Source organism: Sapajus apella, unplaced genomic scaffold (assembly GCF_009761245.1).
Source record: "Sapajus apella isolate SASKATOON/1434 unplaced genomic scaffold, GSC_monkey_1.0 scaffold6, whole genome shotgun sequence".
Lineage (NCBI taxonomy): Eukaryota > Metazoa > Chordata > Mammalia > Primates > Cebidae > Sapajus > Sapajus apella.
In genome coordinates, this window is record NW_022436946.1 from 72350706 (window position 1) to 72371937 (window position 21232).

Below are 21232 nucleotides of genomic sequence, written 5' to 3' on the forward strand. Positions count from 1 at the left end.
ATTTGACCCAGCAATCCCATTACTGGGTATATATCCAAAGGACTATAAATCTTTCTATTGTAAGGACACATGCACATGAATGTTCACTGTAGCACTGTTTACAACAGCAAAGACTTGGAACCAACCCAAATGCCCATCGATGATAGACTGGACAGGGAAAATGTGGCACATATACACCATGAAATACTATGCAACCATAAAAAATAAGTGCGTGTCCTTTGTAGGGACATAAATGAATCTGGAAACCAACATTTTCAGCAAACTGAGACAAGAACAGAAAATCAAACACCACATGTTCTCACCATAGGCAGGTTTTGAACAATGAGAACACGTGGACACAGGGAGGGGAGTGTCATACATTCGGATCTGTTGGGGGTGCTAGGGGATGGGCAGCAGGGAGTGGGGAGGTTGGGGACAGATAACATGAGGAAAAATGCCAGATACAGGTGATGGGGGAATGGAGGCAGCAAACCACATTGCCATGTATGTACCTATGCAACAATCCTGCATGATCCGCACATGGCCCAGAACCTAAAGTACAATAAAAAAAAAAAACATATCCAGAAAAAATGCTATGGATTTTTATTCATTAATCTAGTATCCAGAAACTGCTGAAATTGTTTACTAAATATACAGGAACTTTGAGGCCTAGACTACGGAGTTTTCTAGGTAGAGAATTATACCTATAAAACTCCATAGTCTAGGCTCCTACAAAACAAGGTAGTTTGACTTCCTCTCTGCTATCTGAATGCCTTTTATTTTCTTCTCTTTCCTGACTGCTCTGGCTAGTCAAACTAGGTCTTCTAGTACTACGCTGAGTGGGAGTTGTGAGCATGGATATCCTTGTCTTGTTCCAGTTCTCAAGAGAAATGCTTCTACCTTTTGCTTTTTCAGTATGATATGGCTGTGAGTTTGTCATAGATGGCTCTTATTATTTTGAGGTATATATTTTCAATGCCTAGTTTTTTGATGGCTTTTAACATGAAGAGATGTTGAATTTTATGGAAAGATTTTCTATGTCTTTTGAAATGGTCATGCAGTTTTTGTTTTTAGTTCTGTTAATGTGATAAATTACATTTATTGACTTGAATATGTTGAAACATCCTGACATCCCAGGAATAAAGCCTACTTGATTATGGTAGATTAGCTTTTTGACGTGTTGATGAATTCTGTTTGCTAATATTTTGTTGATGATTTTTGTATCCCTGTTCATCAAGGAAATTGACCTGAAGATTTCCGTTTTTGTTGTGTTTCTGCCAAGTGTTGGTATCAGGATAATGTTGGCCTCTTAGAATGAGTTAAGGAGGAGTTAGGGAGGAATCCTTTCTCCTCAATGTTTTTGGAATAGTTATAGTAGAAATAGTATCCACTTTTTATATATCTGGTAGAATTTGGCTATGAATCCATTTGGTCCTGAACTTTTTGGATTGGTAGGATTTTATTACTAATTCAATTTCAGAAGTCGTTATTGGTCTGTTCAGGGATTCAGGTTCTTCCTGGTTCAATCTTGGGAAATTGTATGTTTTCAGGAAATTGTATGTTTTATCTCTTCTAGGTTTTCTATACTAGGTTTTCTAGTTTGTGTGTATAGAGGTGTTCATAGTTGTCTCTGAAGGGTTTTTGTATTTCTGTGGGGTCAGTGGTAATGTCCCCTTTGTCATTTCTGATTTTGCTTATTTGCTTCTTCTCTCTTTTTTTCTGTATTAGTCTAGCTAGCCATCTATCAATCTTATTCATTCTTTCAAAAAGCCAACTCCAGAATAAACTGATCTTTTGTGTGGTTTCTCACATCTTGATTTCCTTCAGCTATAATTTTGGTCATTTCTTGTCTTCTGCTATCTTTGGGGTTGTTTTGCTCTCATTTCTCTAGTTGCATTAAAGTGACATTAGGTTTTTAATGTGATATTTTTCTAACTTTTTGATGCAGGTGTTTAGGGCTATAAACTTCACTTTTAAAACTACTTCAGCTGTGTCCCAGAGATTCTGGTATGTTGTACCTGTGTTCTCACTAGTTTAAAAAAAAATCTTGATTTCTACATAAATTTTATTCATCCAAAAGTTATTCAGGAGCAGGTTGTTTAACTTCCACATAATAATATAGTTTTAAGTGATGTTCTTAGTAATTATTTTTATTTTTATTGTGCCGTGGTCCAAGAGTGTGGTCAACATGCTTTAAGTATTGTGGCTTTTTATTAAAAAAATTTCCTGAGGATTGTTTTACAGCTAATTGTGCGGTCAATTCCAGAATATGTGCCATGTGAAGGTGAGAAAAATATTTATTTTATTGGTTTGGGGCAGAAGTGTTGTAGATATCTATTGGGCCCATTTGATCAAATGTCAAGTTCAGTCCTGAATATCTTTGTTAGTTTTCTGCCTCAATGATGTGTCTAATACTGTCAGTAAGGTGCTGTAAAAGTCTTCCACTATTATTTTGTATTAGACATAACTAAGTCTCTTTGTGGGTCTCTAAGAAGCTGCTTTATAAATCTTGGTGCTTCTGTGTTGGGAGCACATACATTTAGAATAGTTAGGTCTTGTTGAATTGAACCCTTTACCATTATGTAGTGTTCTTCTTAGTCTTTTTTTATCTTTGTTGGTTTAAAGACTATTTGTCTGAAATTAGAATTGCAACCCCTGATTTTTTCTGTTCTCCATTTGCTTGGTAGACTTTTCTCCATTCCTTTATTTTGAGCTTATGAATGTAATTACATGTGAGATGGGTCTCTTGAAGATATTGGGTCTTGCTTCTTTATCCAGTTTCCCACTCTGTGCCTTTTAATTGGGGCATTTAGCTCATTTGCATTCAAGGTTAGTATTGATATGTGTGGATTTGATCCTGTCATAATATCCTCAGTGGATTATTACACTGACCTATTTGTATCACTGATTTATAGTGTCACTGGTGCCAGGTACGGTGGCTCATGCCTATAATCCCAGCACTTTGGGAGGCCAAGGAGGGAAGATTGCTTGAGTCCAGGAGTTCAAGACCAGCATGCGCAATATAATGAGACCCTGTCTCTACAAAAAAAACCAAAAATTTCTTTAATTAGCCAGACATGTCGGTGTGTACCTGTAGTCCTAGCTACTTGAGAGGCTGAGGTAGGAAGATCACTTCAGCCCAGCAGTCAAGGCTGCAGTAAGCTATGTTTGTATCACTGCTCTCCAGCCTGGGAGACAAAGTGAGACCCTGCCTCATTCCTGTCCATATGCTATTTCTGTCATTTCATCCTGGTTTAGAACCCTTGCTGGGAAACTAGTACAGGCATTTGGAGGAAAGAAAGAACTCTGCCTTTTGAGTTAGCATTCTTGTTCTGGTTCTTTCTCATCTGTGTAAGTTGATGTTCCTTTAACTGTGGTTACATTGAGTACAGTTAGCAGACTTCTGAATGTTTTCAGAGGGCCGTGGCTTTGTGCAGGGTTATTACTTATAGCTGAATTTTTGTCCTTGGTTTTACAGGGAGGGTACATTAGCAAAGTATTTTTTGGTGTTGAAGCTTGGACTGTGATCCAGAAGACGGCACTTAGGCGTAGTAGACAGTAGATAGGCTCCTGCTCAGCCTTGTGACTCCTCTGTATTTCCTTACATTTGCATCTGTGCTCCCTCTCAGTGCTCTGAGAGTGGCTCTTCTCCCACTCAGATGCTGGCTACAGATCTCAGCTTGGCACTTCCAGGCTGCACACCACAGCTCTGGGGCAAGCTCAGGCTTTATGCTCCCTCCCGAGCTTGGATACAGTGGGAGAAAGGACCTTGGCAGTGGCTGTGGCATGGAAAACAGTTTGGCGGCTTTTCAGGGAGGCAGCTGCGCTGTGCTGGAGACTGGCTTAAGTCCTTAATCTCTCCACTCCCACAGGAGCCTGAGGGGAGCAGGACCAAGGGCTACAGCTCAGCAAAACTAATAGGCCCATCTGCTTCCTCTGGAAGCCCCATCCCAGGGAAGTGCAGGGCTACTACTTTCCTAGAGCTCAGATATGGCTTGGGTAGCATGCTAAGGCTCCACATCAATGGGCCTTGGCTAGCCAGATGCAATGGAGACAAAGCTGCGGATGTAGCACCTTTCCTAGGGGCATGAGAGGGAACCCGGCCTTGCTTGTTGCTGGAACTGGTGCCGGAGGACCCAAGGCACCCAGGACTCCAAGCATGCCTGAGCAGAGGCTCTGCCCAGACTCCACATAGCTCTCCGTGTCAGGCTGGAGGCCCCATTCGTAACTGGGGACTAGAGGGGGATCACCTGAGCCCAAGGTTGCAAAGGTTTATGGGTCCCCAGTGTGGGTCCCAGGACTCTCACTCACTCTTTCCTGTGGTGGCAGCCTCCTCTGGCTCCGCTCACTCCCAGGTGGGGAGTTGTCCTGTCTGGCTCTTCTCTGTTCTCTGTGGATTGTGCTGCTTCCTTCATGAATCTTAACGTGTCCACCTGCCCGATCTGGCCACACTTCTCTCTATGAGAGCCATGCACGCTGGCTGTTTATAGTCAGCCATCTTCTCTCAATCTAAAATGTGTATTTTGATATCTTTTAATTTAGAAGAGTCACACATGACCTATGAAACGAGTCTTCAATTTAAAAAAATAGCCATATATTTTGGGGCTGATCTTTTTAACATACTGCAAGCCAGCATCTAAGGGACCTCACTCTTCTCAAAATAAATTAGTATTTCTTCCTCTGTGTGACTATATCATCTGTTCAATGTAAATACACTGATTAGTTAATCATCTTTAAGGCAAAATGATGGCCATCTCTATATCATAGATTAAATATCCACTTTAATGTTTTTGTTACAGTTACTGGATTAAACCTAAAGGCTGTCTTATATTGAGAAAAATTCCCCAACTTGAGCTTTAACAAACCTTTCCGGAAAAAAAAAAAAAGAACAAAATAGCTCAAGCAACTCAAGAAAATTTATGACAATGATGATATTGAATTTTTTCAAATCTGCCAATACATCCGTCTCTCTTCATCTCCACCAACATCTCTCTAATTCTAACACCTCTCTAATTCTGATAGTTTACCTGGACTATTGAAATTAGCCTCTGCATGGTCAACTACGACATCTTCTGGCCTCCTCCAGTAGTTTTCACACTGCAGCCCAATTGACCTTTTCACCGTGCAAAATTGGTGACACACACACCCCCTTTCCAGTCCCATCTCCTTAAACATCTCAGCAGTTTTCTAGCACGGTGTGAATAAAGACCAAAATCCTTAACATAATCTGTTAAGCTTTATCATCTGACACTTGCCTCCTCTCACTGTCCATGTTCCAGCCACACTGGCCTTCTTGCAGTCTTTCTCATTTTGCTTTGCCCTCTCCCATCCCTAATTCAAATGTTTATGCAACTCCCACCTTGGATGAGATGCCCACTCTGTGACTAATAGAGACGGAGGAAGGAGGAAAAGAGCAGGATCTTAATGTCTATACTAGATATGAGGAGCCACTACTGTGGATTGCAAGAAATCACATGGTTGTTGTGAGCTGGTCAGGGAATTCTAAAGGTAGTGCTAGAGTATGCTAGTTTTAAAAAATATATTCTCCCCTGGTATCATCTATGATGGCTTAAGGCTTAAAAGTCAGGGTGGAATCTAAAGCACATTAACTCACCATGCCCCATGTACATCCACAAGTCAACATGACCATAGCAGGGCATTGTCAGAAAATGAGAAAATATGTCAGAGTTAGGTGAAGCCCATAAAACAATGTAAAGGGTGAATGGTTCAGAGTAAACTTTGAGCTGTTGAGAATACTAAAGCATTTCCCAGAAGGAATACATGGCAAATTTCAAAGTTTTCATGGTCAAGAGTGAACAATTTTTCAACACAGACCCAACTCTAAAAGCTGCTCTTCACTAAAAAGAATGAACTCATCACCTGTAATCCCAGCACTTTGGGAGGCCGATGTGGGCGGATCATGAGGTCAAGAGATTGAGACCATCCTGGCCAACATGGTGAAATCCCATCTCTACTAAAAATACAAAAATTAGCCAGGCGTGGTGGCATGTGCCTGTGATCCCAACTACTCGGGAGGCTGACGTGGAAGAATCAGTTGAACCCAGGAGGCGGAGGTTGCAGTGAGCTGAGATTGTACCACTGCACTCCAGCCTGGTGACAGAGAAAGACTCCATCTCAAAAAAAAAAAAAAAAAAAAAAACAAAAAAAAAAAAACAGCTCAAGAACAGAGAAGAGTCTGAAGGCAAAGAGTGTTTCTAAGTACTTGTTTATGAACTGAGGCTTTTGACCTATAATGAGTCATGAAATGAATTTTGTGGATCCAAATTGTGTTTTTTAATAAAATAGATGAGACTAGAATAGAAAAATCAATGAGTGCATTGTACATAATAATGATGAAAATATTACCTCATCAACTTTTGTTACATAAATACATTACATACATTATCTGAGAGATTACAATGCAAAATGCGATTTGGGCATGATTCACAATTAAAAAGATGTTTGGAAAAAATGTTGTTTTAGCAAAGAAAGAAAGAGCAAAGGCCATTAGTAATTAACAAAATATAACTGGTGTCCTTATAGATAGCGGAAATTAACCATCCAATAGTCCTGGGAGTAAGGATAGAACAAAAAAGGAGATAAAGGGATTTCTCACTCTCTCTCACGAAGCTAGGATATTTTCCTCCTCCTGCTCTTTGGCATCAGAACTCCACAGTCTCTGGCTTTGTTACCCTGGGATTTATACCAGTGGCCCCCTACATTTTCTGGCCTTCAGCCTCAGGCAGAATTACACCATCAGCTTCCCTGGTTCTGAGGCTTTCTGGCATGAACTAAGCTACTCTACCAGCATTCTAGTATCTTCAGCTTGCAGGTGGCCTATCATAACGTAATATGGTTTGGATTTGTGTCCATGCTTATATCTCATGTCAAACTGGAGGAAAGTCATGGTGGGAGGTGATTAGATCATGGGACAGATTTGCCCTTGCTGTTCTTATGAGAGTGAGCTCTCATGAAATCTGGTGGTTTTAAAGTATATGGCACTTCTCTCTTTTCTCTCTCTCTCCCCCACCCCTCTGCTCTACCATGATAAGATGTGCGTGCTTCCACTTTGCCTTCTGCCCTGATAATAAGTTTCCTGAGACCTCCCAGCCAGGCTTCCTATACAGCCTATGGAATTGTGAGTCAATTAAATCTCTTTTCTTCATAAATAACCCAGTCTCAGGTAGTTCTTTACAGCAGTGTGAGAACAAACTAATATATGGGGCTTCTTAGCCTCCATAATCATAAATCCTGTGTTTGAAGCTGGATTAGTTTTTCTGTTGACTCCATTCACTTCACAGTCTTTCCACTGTAGAAGAATTGAAAAAAAAAAGCTTTGTGGATGCTGTGTACAAGACGGAGTTGCAAGGATGGCAGCTGCAAGAATGAACAGTTTCAGAAAGATCAAGATTTACATGTTAGTATTTGGAAGATTGACAAAGAAGTTTATAAAACCAATACCTTATGAAGTGAATGGCTTGAATGGCTCAAAACTAGAAGGCAATGTATGAGGAACTAGTAAGAATTCCCAAGAAAATATTTATTTAACATAGGACAAAAATCAAGACCTAATTCGCTAAGTGGACAATGGTTTCAACAAGCCAAAGACTACCTTACCATCCTTATCAGAGCAAGACAAAAAGGAATCTCATCTTGAAGTAGTTACTGGTTTTTGTAAATATCCCTTTAATCTCAGATCTACTTCTGTAGCCATCCATATGGCTAAGTCTTTACATAGCTGGCTCTGTGTCATCACAGATTCATCCTGTCCTTTTCATGGTCATTAGAGATAAATGTCAGAGACAAAAAATAAAAAATGATGCAGCAAACCCACTCAGAATCAAGAGCTCCTGTTAACTTTGATTAGTTCTCTTTCTCCAATTCAATAATTCTTTCGGGCTAAAAATGGCAGAAGCTTTTTTGGTTTTATTTTTATGCAGTTTTATTGTCATTTCTACAGGTCTATTCAAAAAAGGAAATTCCTAGTCTTATCAAATCATTGAACATTAGCTAGAAGGGACATTAAAGAAGAGTCCAATGATGGCTGTATTTGGCAGATAGGGGAAACTGACTCCCAGAGATGTGTATTTTAGTACAGCTGTGAGTCAGCTGATGGTAGAACTCAGAGAAGACCTGAGCTTTTGAACTCCCCAAACTGTAAAAATCTGAGTTTTTCCCATAATATCACATAGTTTGAAAATCACATGTGAACATTTTGCAGTTTAAAAGTCTCTGCAATGTGATATTACTATGACACATACTGACAGAGAAAGTTTATTCTTAGCTAAGATGTTAGTACTGACGGCACTTAGAAACTCATTTGTCTGTGGCCTGGTCACTTTGGACTTTTTGCTCATGATTCTAAGTTTTGCTGGCTTTCCCTCTCTGACCTTTGACTTCCTTGTGTTCCCTGGCCACAAGTCATCCCTTACCAGGTTATTTTGCTGCATTTCACTATCTACCATGGGAACCAAGAAGAAGGATGGTAATAGATTGCCATGTCCACTGCCAAACTACTAAAAGTTTCTGTTGATAAATTAGGGCCATCATCTTCATGTAAGTATACCAAAGGACTCATGGAATAAGGTCTGTGTTTATTCCAATATAAGTTCTAAAATATAAAGTAGTGACTTGCATATAAGATAAATACAAACGTAGCACATGAACGAGATGCAGCATTACTGTCATATTAGTCCTAACATTTCCCTTATTTCCTTTTCTTTCTTTCTTTGCAACACGAGTGTTTTGGGAAACAGTTTTTCTCATGATAATAATCCAACTACCTTCATATATTCTGAGATCCTTTATTTGGATGTTTCTGAGTGGATTTAGTTTTTAACTTAGTGAGAAGGCATACCTTGCCACTCCCCTACCTAAAGCCTTCCAATGGCTTCCTAATAAATTTAGACTGAAACCCAAACTCCTTACCACAAGCTAGCTACAAGGCCTACACAGTCTTGCTTTCACCCACTTCTGTGGTCCGAGGTTCTCTCCTCATTACTTTGTAGTCACTCTGGCCATCTTGTTGGGTCTTGGTTATACCAAGCTTGCTTCCACCTTGGAGCATTTATATTTGATATTCTCTCTGCCTCAAAGATCTTCCCAATGACTAACTCATTAACATAAATTCTCTACTAAAAGCCACTTCACTTCTGAAAAAAATAAAAGAAAAAAAGCTGTCCTTAGCCATCCTATCTAGCACCTGCTCTATTAGTCATTATCTACCCTGCTCTATGTTCTAACTGGACTTATGCCTCTCTGAGAGTGTGTTGTATGTTTCTTGTCTGTCTCCCCTTCTAGCATGTAAGTCCCACAAAGACAGGGATTGTCTTGTTTACTGTTGTATTCCCAGGTTTAGAATAGTGTCAGAAAGAAAGTGCTTGATAAATATTTGGAAACAGAGGGCAGGTGCAGTGGTTCATGCCTGTAATCCCAGCACTTTGGGAGGCCAAGGCAGGTGGATCACCTAAGGTTGGGAGTTTGAGACCAGCCTGGCCAACCTGGTGAAACCCTATCTCTACCAAAAAATACAAAAATTAGCTGGGCATGGTGGTGGATGCCTGTAATCCCAGCTACTCAGGAAGCTGACTTAGGAGAATCGTTTGAACCTGGGAGGTGGAGGTTGCAGTGAGCCAAGATCCCACCACTGCACTCCAGCCTGAGTGACAGGGTAAGACTCCGTCTCAAAAAAAAAAAAAAAAAAGACAGAAAGAAAGAGGAAATTAGGACACAGATTCACACAGGGAAGATCATGTGAAAATACAGAGAAGACAGCCATTTGCAAGTCATGGAGACAGGCCTCAGAAGAAACCAAACCTGCTGACACCTTGACCATGGACTTCACAGTTGTAAGAAATAAATTTATGTTTTTTAAGTCACTCAGTCTGCATTACTTCGTTATGGCATCCCGAGGCTCTAATATAACATAGTCTCTAATATGAGGAAGTGGCAACATAGTTCAGTATGCACATGTTGGAAAGTGAAATGGAATGTAAGACAAATTCAGAATGTCTTGACTGTGCAAAAAGAAAAAGAATCAGAAACAGATTTGAATAAATTGGCTAAAAGTGTTCCGGGAGCTTTTTGTTTGTTTTTTGTTTTCTTTTGTTTTGTTTTCGTTGGTTGATTGCCGAACATTTATTTGGGAGAGAAGAGTTGGAATGACACTGCAGTGAAAAAGTTATTATTCAGTTAACTACAAAAAAACAGTTCTCATCCAACAGTGAGAATTTAAATATTGTTCAAAAGGCTTTTCTATTTCCCCATACATTTCCCAGATAAAAATATCCCCAAATATAGCCACAGATAGAGAGCTAAACTTAAGATTCTTCCTGACTCTTGCATTCAGAACTCAAATAAGCTGTCAGAGCAGAAAAACTGGGCACTGAGCATTGGTTACAGAGCACTGTATGGTTAGACATTTTCTATTTATATATGCTACATGAGCTACACATGCACTAAGACACAAGAAAATTTGCTTACCTTCTCTTCACAGCTCAGAAAATGCATGCCATCAGCCACAGAAAGCCAGGAAAATAAATAATATGCCTGTCTGTTTTAACACCATCATTTCAGATGTCACAGTGAATCATCCACACATCCAAAAGTTACATTCTGAAATTTTTATAGAATTTTATGTAGTTTCTAAAACATTTCTTATTATCAGGTTGCCTTTATATTCCTTCTGACCATTACATCAATAAACAGGTTATGGCTTTGTAGAAGTGATTTGAATTCTAACTTATAAGGCTAATAAGACATCTTAGGTTTTCATATAAATTAGAAAAACTGCTTTTGCTGTCCTCTTTCTAGCCAAGACTTTTTAAAAAGCTGTGTTCTACACTTTCAACTGGTTTAAAAATCAAACTATTTTCTTATATTCCTATTTTGCAGATATTTTTATATATCTACATGAAGCAAAAACGACCGTTAAATTTTGAATCGCCAAACAAAATTTTACAAAGTTTTTCTCTATTGCTTTTGACCTACAAACACACACTTCCTGTGCATTGTGAGACAAATCCACTTCTCAGCCATCTGTCTCCAGCCAGGAGTGGACCAGTTTTCTACACCATCAGAAACTCAACAAGAATAATCAGAACAACTGGTGACTTCACTTTTTTTTTTTTTTTTTTTTTTGAGATGGAGTTTTTTTCTTGTTCCCCAGGCTGGAGTGCAATGGCTCGATCTTGGATCACTGCAACCTCCGCCTCCTGCCTGAGTTCAAGCTATTCCCCTGCCTCAGCCTCCTGAGTAGCTGGGATTACAGGCATGTACCACCATGCCTGGCTAATTTTGTATTTTTAGTAGAGACGGTGTTTCTCCATGTTTGTCAGACTGGTCTCGAACTCCCGACCTCAGGTGATCCACCTGCCTTGGCCTCCCAAAGTGCTGGGATTACAGGTACTTTCTACTTATTTTAAAAAGTAATTAAGCTGTCCTTTTCAATGCTTTATTGTTATGGTATCTTATAAAAAGTTTTGCGTGATTTTGATCATGCTCTTTGTATCTCACTGATAAAAGTGCTTATTTCTGTTTCATCTTATGTCACCCCTTCCCCATTAACATTTCTAGCTAAAAAACAATTTTAACCTTTTCATTATTATATTTCTTTAATAGATCCTCTTCCTTAGGATATGCTAATCAAAATGTACAAAACCGATAATGAACTGGAAGCTTCTTAAATAAAAGTTCATTTTTTTTTGATAGCCTAAATACCATTCGAACCCACAAAGTAGACACTAGAAAAGAATGCATGTGTGACTAAATTAATGATTGCATTCAAACCAGCTCTTTGAACTTGACAAAAACCTGACTTCACTTTTCTATAAACTCCTGTACACTGTAGGGAAATTTTCAGTTTTTTGCTCTAAAATTCATTGAATCATCTCATACAGAACTCGGCTTAGTTGACTGCATGTAATTCTTTCCTCCACGTGGGGCAATGATGTTCATGACTATAGTAAACTTTTGATTTTCTGTTCCAATGAAGCAATGCAGAGGTATGAATAACCTCTGACTTTTAATAGATCCACTTGTTCAAATCGTTTCACTTTGGCTAATATTAAAATATGCTCGCAGTGACCTGAAAAAGGGTGTTGAAATAAGTTTCAGAGAAGTGTGCTGGATTTTAAGGGAGAGGTTAAACCAGAATAAAACCTTACTGCCACCTGGGCAATCACACAAGACAAAGAAATAAAGGGCATCCAAATCAGTAAAGAGGAAGTCAAACTGTCACTGTTTGCTGATATGATTGCATACCTATGAAACCCTAAGGACTCATTCAAAAAGCTCCTAGATCTGATCAATGAATTCAGTAAAGGTTCAGGATACAGAATCAATGTACACCAATGAGTAGCACTACCATATATGAACAGCAACCAAGCTGAGAATCAAATCAAGCAAAAATAAAGCAAAATACTTACATACCTAACAAAAGAAGTGAAAGATCTCTGCAAGTAAAACTACAAAACACTGCTGAAAGAAATCATAGACAACACAAAAAATGAAAAACATCCCATGTTCATAAAGGGGTAGAATCAATATTATGAAAATGACCATACTGCCAAAAGCAATCTGCAAATTCAATGCAATTCCCATCATAATACCATCATCATTCTTCACATAACTAGAAAAAAATACTAAAAATCATGTAGAACCTAAAAAGAGCCTGCATAGCCAAAGAAAGAATAAGCAAAAAGAACAAATCTGGGAGCACCACATTACCCAACTTCAAACTATACTAAAAGGAAATAGTTACCAAAACAGCACGGTACTGGTATAAAATCAGGCACACAGACCAATGTAACAAAACAGAGATTCCAGAAATAAAGCCAGTGCTTACTGCCAACTGATCTTCAACAAAGCAAAAAAAACATAAAGTAGGAGAAAGAACATTCTATTCAACAAATGGTGCTAGGATAATTGGTAAGCCACATGTAGAAGAATAAAATTAAATTCTCATCTCTCACCTTATAGAAAAGTCAACTCAAGACGAATCAAACATTTAAATTTAAGACCCAAAACCATAAAAAGTCTAGACTATAACATCAGAAAAACCCTTCTAGATACTGGCTTAGGCCAAGAAATCGTGAGTAAGAATGCAACACAAACAAAGATAAATAGATGGGATTAATTAAACTAAAAACTTCTACACAGTAAAAGAAATAATTAGCAGACAAAACAGACAACCCACAGAGTGAGAGAAAATATTTGCAAACTATGCATCCGACAAAGGACTAATAACCAAAATCTACAAGGAACTCAAACAAAGCAGCAAGAAGAAAACAAATATTCCCACCGAAAAGTGGGCTAAGGACATGAATATACAATTCTCAAAAAAAGATAAACAAATGGCCAACAAATATATGGAAAAAATGCTCAGCATCACTTATTATCAGGTAAATGCAAATTGAAACCACAATGTGATATTACCTTACTCCTGAAGAATGGCCATAATTAAGAAATCAAAAAATAACAGATGTTGGCATGGACATGCTGAAAAGGGAACACTTTAACACTGCTGGTGGGAACATAATCTAGTACAAGCACTACAGAAAACAGTATAGAGATTCTTTAAATAACTAAAAGTAGAACTACCATTTGATCCAGCAATCCCACTACTTAGTATTTACCAAGAGGAAAAGAAGTCATTTTATGGAAAAGACACTTGCACACACATGTTTATAGTAGTACAATTCACAATTGCAAAAATATGAAACTGTTCTAAATACCCATCAACCAATGAGTAGATAAAGAAAATGTCATATACATCACAAGACAAGGAGGCCCCCTCTCACCACTCCTATTCAACATAATATTATAAGTTCTGACCAGGGATATAAGGCAAGAGAAAGAAATAACTGGTATTCAAATAAGAAAAAGGGAAGTCAAATCGTCTCTGTTTACAGACGACATAATTGTATATTTAGAAGGCCACATCGTCTCAGCCCAAAATCTCCTTAAGATGATAAGCAACTTCAGCAAAGTCTCAGGATACAAAATTGATGTTGAAAAATCACAAGCATTCCTATACACTAAAAATAAACAAACAGAAAGCCAAATCGCAAGTGAACTACCATTCACAATTGTAACAAAGATAATGAAATACCAAGGAATACAACTTACAAGAGATGTGAAGGACCTCTTCAAGGAGAACTACAAACCCCTGCTCAAGGAATTAAGAGAGGACACAAACAAATGGAAAAATATTTCATGTTCATGGATAGGAAGAATTGATATAGTGAAAATGGCTGTTCTGCCCAAAGTAATTTATAGATTCTATGCTAGTTCATCAAGCTACCATTGGCTTTCTTCACAAAATAGAAAAGACTACTTTAAATTTCACATGGAACCAAAAAAGAGCACATATATCCAAGACAATCTTAAGGAAAAAGAACAAAGCTGGATATATCATGCTAGCTGACTTTAAACTATAATACAAAGGTACAGTAACCAAAACAGCATGGTACTGGTACCAAAACAGATATATAGACCAATGGAACAGAACAGAGGCCTCAGAAATAACACCACACATCTACAACCATCTGATCTTTGACAAACCAGACAAAAACAAGCAATGGGGAAAGGATTACCTATTTAATAAATGGTGTTGGGAAAACTGGCTAGCCACGTGCACCACAAAAACCCTAGAAGAAAACCTAGGCAATACCATTCAGGATATAGGCATAGGCAAGGACTTCATGACTAAAACACCAAAAGCAATGGCAACAAAAGCCAAAATGGACAAATAGGATCTAATTAAACTTAAGAGCTTCTGTACAGCAAAAGAAACTAACACCACAATGAACAAGCAACCTACAAAATGAGAGAACATTTTTGCAAGCTACCCATCTGACAAAGGGCTAATATCCAGAATCTACAAGGAACTTCAACAAATTTACAAGAAAAAAAACAAACAACCCCATCAACAAGTGGGTGAAGGATATGAACAGACACTTCTCAAAAGAAGACATTTATGTGACCAACAAACATGAACAAAAGTTCATCATCACTAGTCATTAGAGAAATGCAAATCAAGACCACAATGAAATACCATCTCACACGAGTTAGAATGACAATCATTAAAAAGTGAGGAAACAACAGATGCTGGAGAAAATGTGGAGAAATAGGAACACTTTTACACTGTTGGTGGGAGTGTAAATTAGTTCAACCATTGTGGAAGACAGTATGGTGATTCCTCAAGGATCTAGAACCAGAGATACCATTTGACTCAGCAATCCCATTACTGGGTATAGACCCAAAGGATTATAAATCATTCTACTATAAAGAGACAGGCACACATATGTTTATTGCAGCACTATTCACAATAATAAAAACTTGGAACCAACCCAAATACCCATCAGTGATATACTGAACAAAGAAAATATGGCACGTATACACCATGGAATACTATGAAGCCATGAAAAAGGATGAGTTCATGTCCTTTGCAGGGACATGGATGAAGCTGGAAACCATCATTCCCAGGAAACTAGCACAGGAACAGAAAACCAAACACCACATGTTCTCACTCATAAGTGAGAGTTGAACAATGAGAACACATGGACACAGGGAGGGGAACATCACACCCAGGGGCCAGTCAGAGCTAGGAAGCTAGCGGAGGGATAGCATTCAGAGAAATACCTAATGTAGATGATGGGTTGATGGGTGCAGCAAACCACCATAGCACATGTATACCTATGTAACAAACCTGAACATTCTGCACATGTATCTCAGGACTTAAAGAATAATATATTTTTAAAAAGGAAATGTGCATCACACACTACGGTCAGTTGCAGGGGGGAGGGGGGCTAGGGGAGGGACAGCAGGGGGTGGGGAGGGTGGGGAGGGATAACATGGGGAGAAATACCAGTTATAGGTGATGGGGGGATGAAGACATCAAACCACCTTGCCATGTATGTACCTATTCAACAATCCTGCATGATCTGCACATGTACCCCAGAACCTAAAGTACAATTTTTTTAAAAAAAGGAAATGTGGTATATATATATATATATATATATGATGGAATATGACTCCGCCATAAAAAGGAATAAAATAATGGCAATCACAGCAACCTGGATGGAGTTGGAGAGCATTACTCTAAGTGAAGGAACTCAAGAATGGAAAACCAAACATTGTATGTTCTCGCATAAGTGGGAGCTAAGCTATGAGGATGCAAAAGCATAAGAATGATATAATGGACAAAGGTGACTTGCGGGGAAGGTTGGGAGTAAGGTGAGAATAAAATACTACACATGAGTGTAGCACACTGCTCAGGTGATGGATGCACCAAAATCTCAGAAATCACCACTAAAGAACTTATCCATGTAACTAAACACCACCTGTTTCCCAGAAACTATTGAAAGAATAATAATATTAATTTAAAAAAAATGAAAAAAAGAGGGAGAGAAAAAAACCTTACTGCCTATATTTAACACTCAAAGTGAGGGAAAAATTCACGTTATCTACATAATGAATGTATCAATGCCAAGCATCACTTTGCTTGTTCACCTTCAAAAATTCACCTCTTAATAAAGTCAGCAAGTCTGTATTTTCGCTGCCAATTATTCCTCAGTAAAGTGTTGAAACATTCATTGGACACATGTATGCACTGGGGCTATATGTCCTAAAGAGATTAGCAGTTCCTATCAGATGGTCCAGACTTCAAACAGCTTTGTTGCTTTACTTTTTGTTTCCCTTGTGGCTTTGCTAAGATAAATGGTCTGCATGATTATTCATGGCTTGGAGAATACTCTTGTTCAATAAGGTTTGTAGATGAAGCAATGAGGCCAGTTTTTTACCAATCTTTCATGTGCAGTCCATTTCTCTTCATCAAAAGTTTATTTTATATTGTTATATGCAAATTTGTAACCTCTGTCAAACAGCTTCTATTTCAAAACCTTGGGTGAGAAAATTCGAAGCATGTATAGTGACTGCAGAAAAGTATCAAGAACAGTAATTGTTAATTCTAGTATCTTGAAATTTCTGTCAAGATGTCAGTGGACAGTAGAAAAGAAAGATAATGAAATTTCATTATACTGCTGAAGGATGGAAACCTAGTAACCAAGCAAAATAGATGGCGAGTATTACTTTTATCATCTTTGTTTACAGTTGAAGAAAGTCCAAAAATTTTTAAATGACCAGAAATTTTTAAATGAGTAATTTTAAAAATTATACCAAAATGCAGAATAGGCACACTCTATTTCTTGATTTTCATATTTAAAGCTCACCACCAATAACAGTTTCCATTATAAATATAATTTTCTCATTTAAAATTTGGATTGAAGACCCACAGTCTGTATGAACTTTTGGTGTTGCCACTTATTTATACAAATGCAACTGAAAATTGTAACTTTGGTTTTCAGTCTTTGTTGCTTTCATAGACTACGGATGTTGTTGACAAATACTTATCATTATTGACAATGCAATTCAAGTTAACAGACCACAATTTTTTTAAGGATTATGCTAGGTTATGTTCTACATTATTTGAGAATAATAAGTTCTGGGCAGATATTCTGATAAAAGAAAATTTGACTTCACTACTTTCTTATTTTTTTTCCTTCTTAGTTAGTTAATTAATTAATGCAAGTTTTTGCTGTTGTTGTTTCTGAGAAAGTCTCACTCTGTCACCCAGGCTAGAGTACAGTGGCACCAATCGTGGCTCACTGCAGCTTCAACCTCCTGGGCTCAAGTGATCCTCCTAATTCAGCCTCCCAAGTAGCTAGGACCACAGGCATGTGCCACCATGCCTAGCTAATTTGTTAATTTACTTTTTTTTTTAAATTAATTTACTTCTTTATACTTCTTTACAGTGGCTTGCTATGTTGCCCAGGTTGGTCTCAAACTCCTGGCTTCAAAAATTCCTCCCACCTCAGTACACCAAAATGTTGAGATTACAGTGTGAACCACATGAGGCCTGATGCCAGTTTTCAAAGTCCTTTTCACTTCTGTTTTTGGTTTGTGCTTCTGGAGCTAAGATTCAAAGTTTGATTCCCATAAACATCACCTTAAATAAATGCTTATGTCTGATATACAGATAGTATGTAAACAAAAGTGCTTACTTAGAAAATGCTGTTCCTTCTTGTAGAATTCCCTAAGGAATATTGTTATAAGTATTTGAACTTGGGGGAATAAATATATATATATACACACACACATATATATATGTACATATAATAGAATATTCAGACATAGAATAGTTTGCTCTTAGTTTCTCATTTTATTTCTGACAAGAAAGCTGTTGAGCCAATAATAATTAAATTTCACTTCTCTAAACTACCTCAAGAAATAAATGTGATAATCAGCTGCTTCTAGTAGATCAACCTCAGGGAAGATAAACCAATGAAGAAATCTGCTTCTGATTGATAGATGGGAAACACTATCACAGTATAGAACCTAGGCACAAGGTTGGTCTTATTTGATTGACATTCTTCCTGTTCAGATCAGGGCCTATGAACCGACCCAATCCTTGAAACCATCTATATACAGTAGCTTGGGCAGAGGCTCCTCACAGCCCAGTTATGATTCAAGAGGAGCCGCATCTGCTGCCTGCTATATGCCATAAACTGTGGGAGTGTCCTGTCCTGAAACAGGAGAGAAAGAAATTTGCTATCAACACTTATTTCTTTATATTCTTTACTCAATAAATGGGGGTTTTCACCCAGCTCACCATTTTTAAAAATATATAAGTGTCAGAGAATTTATGTTGACAGCTACTTGTAGGTGGTTTGGAGATTAAAAAAATAAATGACTTTCCCCCTCTTTAGTCACTCTGATTCACTTAGAGGCCTTCTAGAACCATCTTCAAGGGAAATGAATTTTTAAATGAGAATAAACCAAGTCAAAATCCAGCATTGCTACTAGGGAAACAACTCATAGCAAGTGTGCTACTTATATTCTCATGGTTAATTGGATTGTTGATGGAATTAAATTATTTAATCCCCATACAGTACTTAAATAAATAAGTGCATAATAAATGTGAGCTGTTGGCATTAACAACAGTGGGTAACATTTCTGTCACATATTAAAACACACTCTCAAGCTTAGCATTTCATCGAACTTTCACAGTAACCTTTAGACGTAACTCATACTTTCCACATTTTGTGGATTTTTTTAAAGGTCTTGCCAGGTTAAGTAAAAGAAATTCCATATGAACACATGCACACTTTAAATTGTGTCATTTATCAACTTTAGGATAAATTTTAGTCCTTTTAGCACGTCATAAAAGGCAATTCACAATCTAACTCCATCAGCTTTCACAGGGACATTCTTGTGGCTGTACACATGCCTCTCACCACATCACACCCTTTTCTTCCAATGCACTATACCCCATTCCTTTGCATAGGTGGTTCTTCATAAAACACCTTTCCTCTAGTCTAACTCATATTCAGTTGATAGACCCCTACGCATTTTTCCAGACTCAGTTTAAACATCCCACCTCCTAAAAGAAACTGTCCCTGAGTGCTCCTTCCTCACCTTCTCCAAAGACAGGTTGCCTCATTCTGTGTTCACTCCATAAATTTATATCACATGGGATGCTGAGTGAGCACCAATAACAATTTCTCATTCATCTCTTTATTCGCAGCATTTTACGCAATGTCTGACATTCATCTCTTTAATCTTAGCATTTTACACAATGTCTGACATAAGATATGAACTCTGTACACATTGATAAAATGAAAGGAAAAATTTAAAAATGAATAAATAAAAGAATGTACACAGATGATGAGCAGGAGACAAGAAACTAAACCCAAAATTTCTGAATCCAAGTTCATTACTTAACAGACATTTGTGGCACGCCACTCCTATTTTCTAAATTTGCTAAAAAGCAGTAGAGACGGAGAAGGTTGAAGAAGGCATGATTCATACCCTGCAATGCAAAATATACACATGCTGTCAGGACTCAAGAAAGTCAATTTTTATAAAGCTATTAGACACATTATTTGAAATACTGTCTTCCTAGCTCAATACAATTGCTCAAAATCCCCACACACAGGAGCCAGTCATTGTCTTTCTGACTTAAGCATTTAGCTGCAAAATTGGTGATGATATCTTAAACTTTTCTTCACCTTAGCTAAACCATTAGATAGGCAAAGATACACAGAGGAAACTTACAGTTTTTACAGAATACATGTTTGGCGATCATAATTTCCAAACTGTTTTGATTCTGTAAAAGTCAACTGGGCAGGTAAAAGCTTCAAGATTACCCTGGATCAAAATTTTTTATAGTGCTGTTTAGATGACTATCACCTATTAAAACATTGTATAAAGTCACAGAAATTAATCATGTTTCCTAGCAATACTCTTTATGTCATCAGCCCAATTCAGTAACTGTAGTTTCTTCAGAGAGAAAAATAAATATTTCACTTGATTATAGTCATTACACTCATCCCTCAGTATCCATGGGAGGATTGTTTCTAAACCCACATGGCTATCAAAATCCAGGGATGTTCTTCTCTTATATAAAATGGTGTCATATTTGCATAGAACCTGTGTACATCCTCCCTAGGTAACTTATAATACCCAATACAATGTAAATGCTACCTTAATTGTTGTTATACTGTATTGTTTAGGAAAAATAAGAAATCTGTACATGCTCAGTACAGAGGCAACTAACTTCCCTCTTATTTTAATATTCTCAATCCAAGTTTGGTTTAATCCACTGATGCGGAATCCATGCATCAGTGAAGGTCTGCTTGTACTGAATTAAATATTAAGTATTAGAACTAAAAGCTATTAAATATTATGCAAAGAAAGAAAATAGAACTCACAGTTCTCCTGTTATTCACGGTGAATTTCAAAATTGGAATTGATTCTCACAGAAGCTTCACGCTAAGATTCAAAGCATGACTGGGTTAGATGGGATCTTTTATGAGAATCTTTGCATGTTCATAGGGAAGATGCCTGCTTGGAGTGATGCCAACAGGCCCATCAGGTTAACAATACTTCCATGTAGCCCAGATATGACACTGCTTTTCCTGGGATTTGACATATTCACCACTATAGTTTACCTATTAAACATAGGAACAAACACTTGGAAAGAGAGCTATTGCATGTACTTGGATTAATTGAAGAGAGCTCTCTGGTGTTCTCCTATTTAAAAGAACATTAAAAGTTTGGAGAAATGCAAAAAAGAAAAGGGATCAGTAAGAAAGATAATGAAAAAAAAAGGCAATCCCAATTTTAAGACCTGCCTTACCACAAGGAAAAAGAAAGAAAATGCAACATTTCTTTTTTTTTTTTTTTTTTTTTG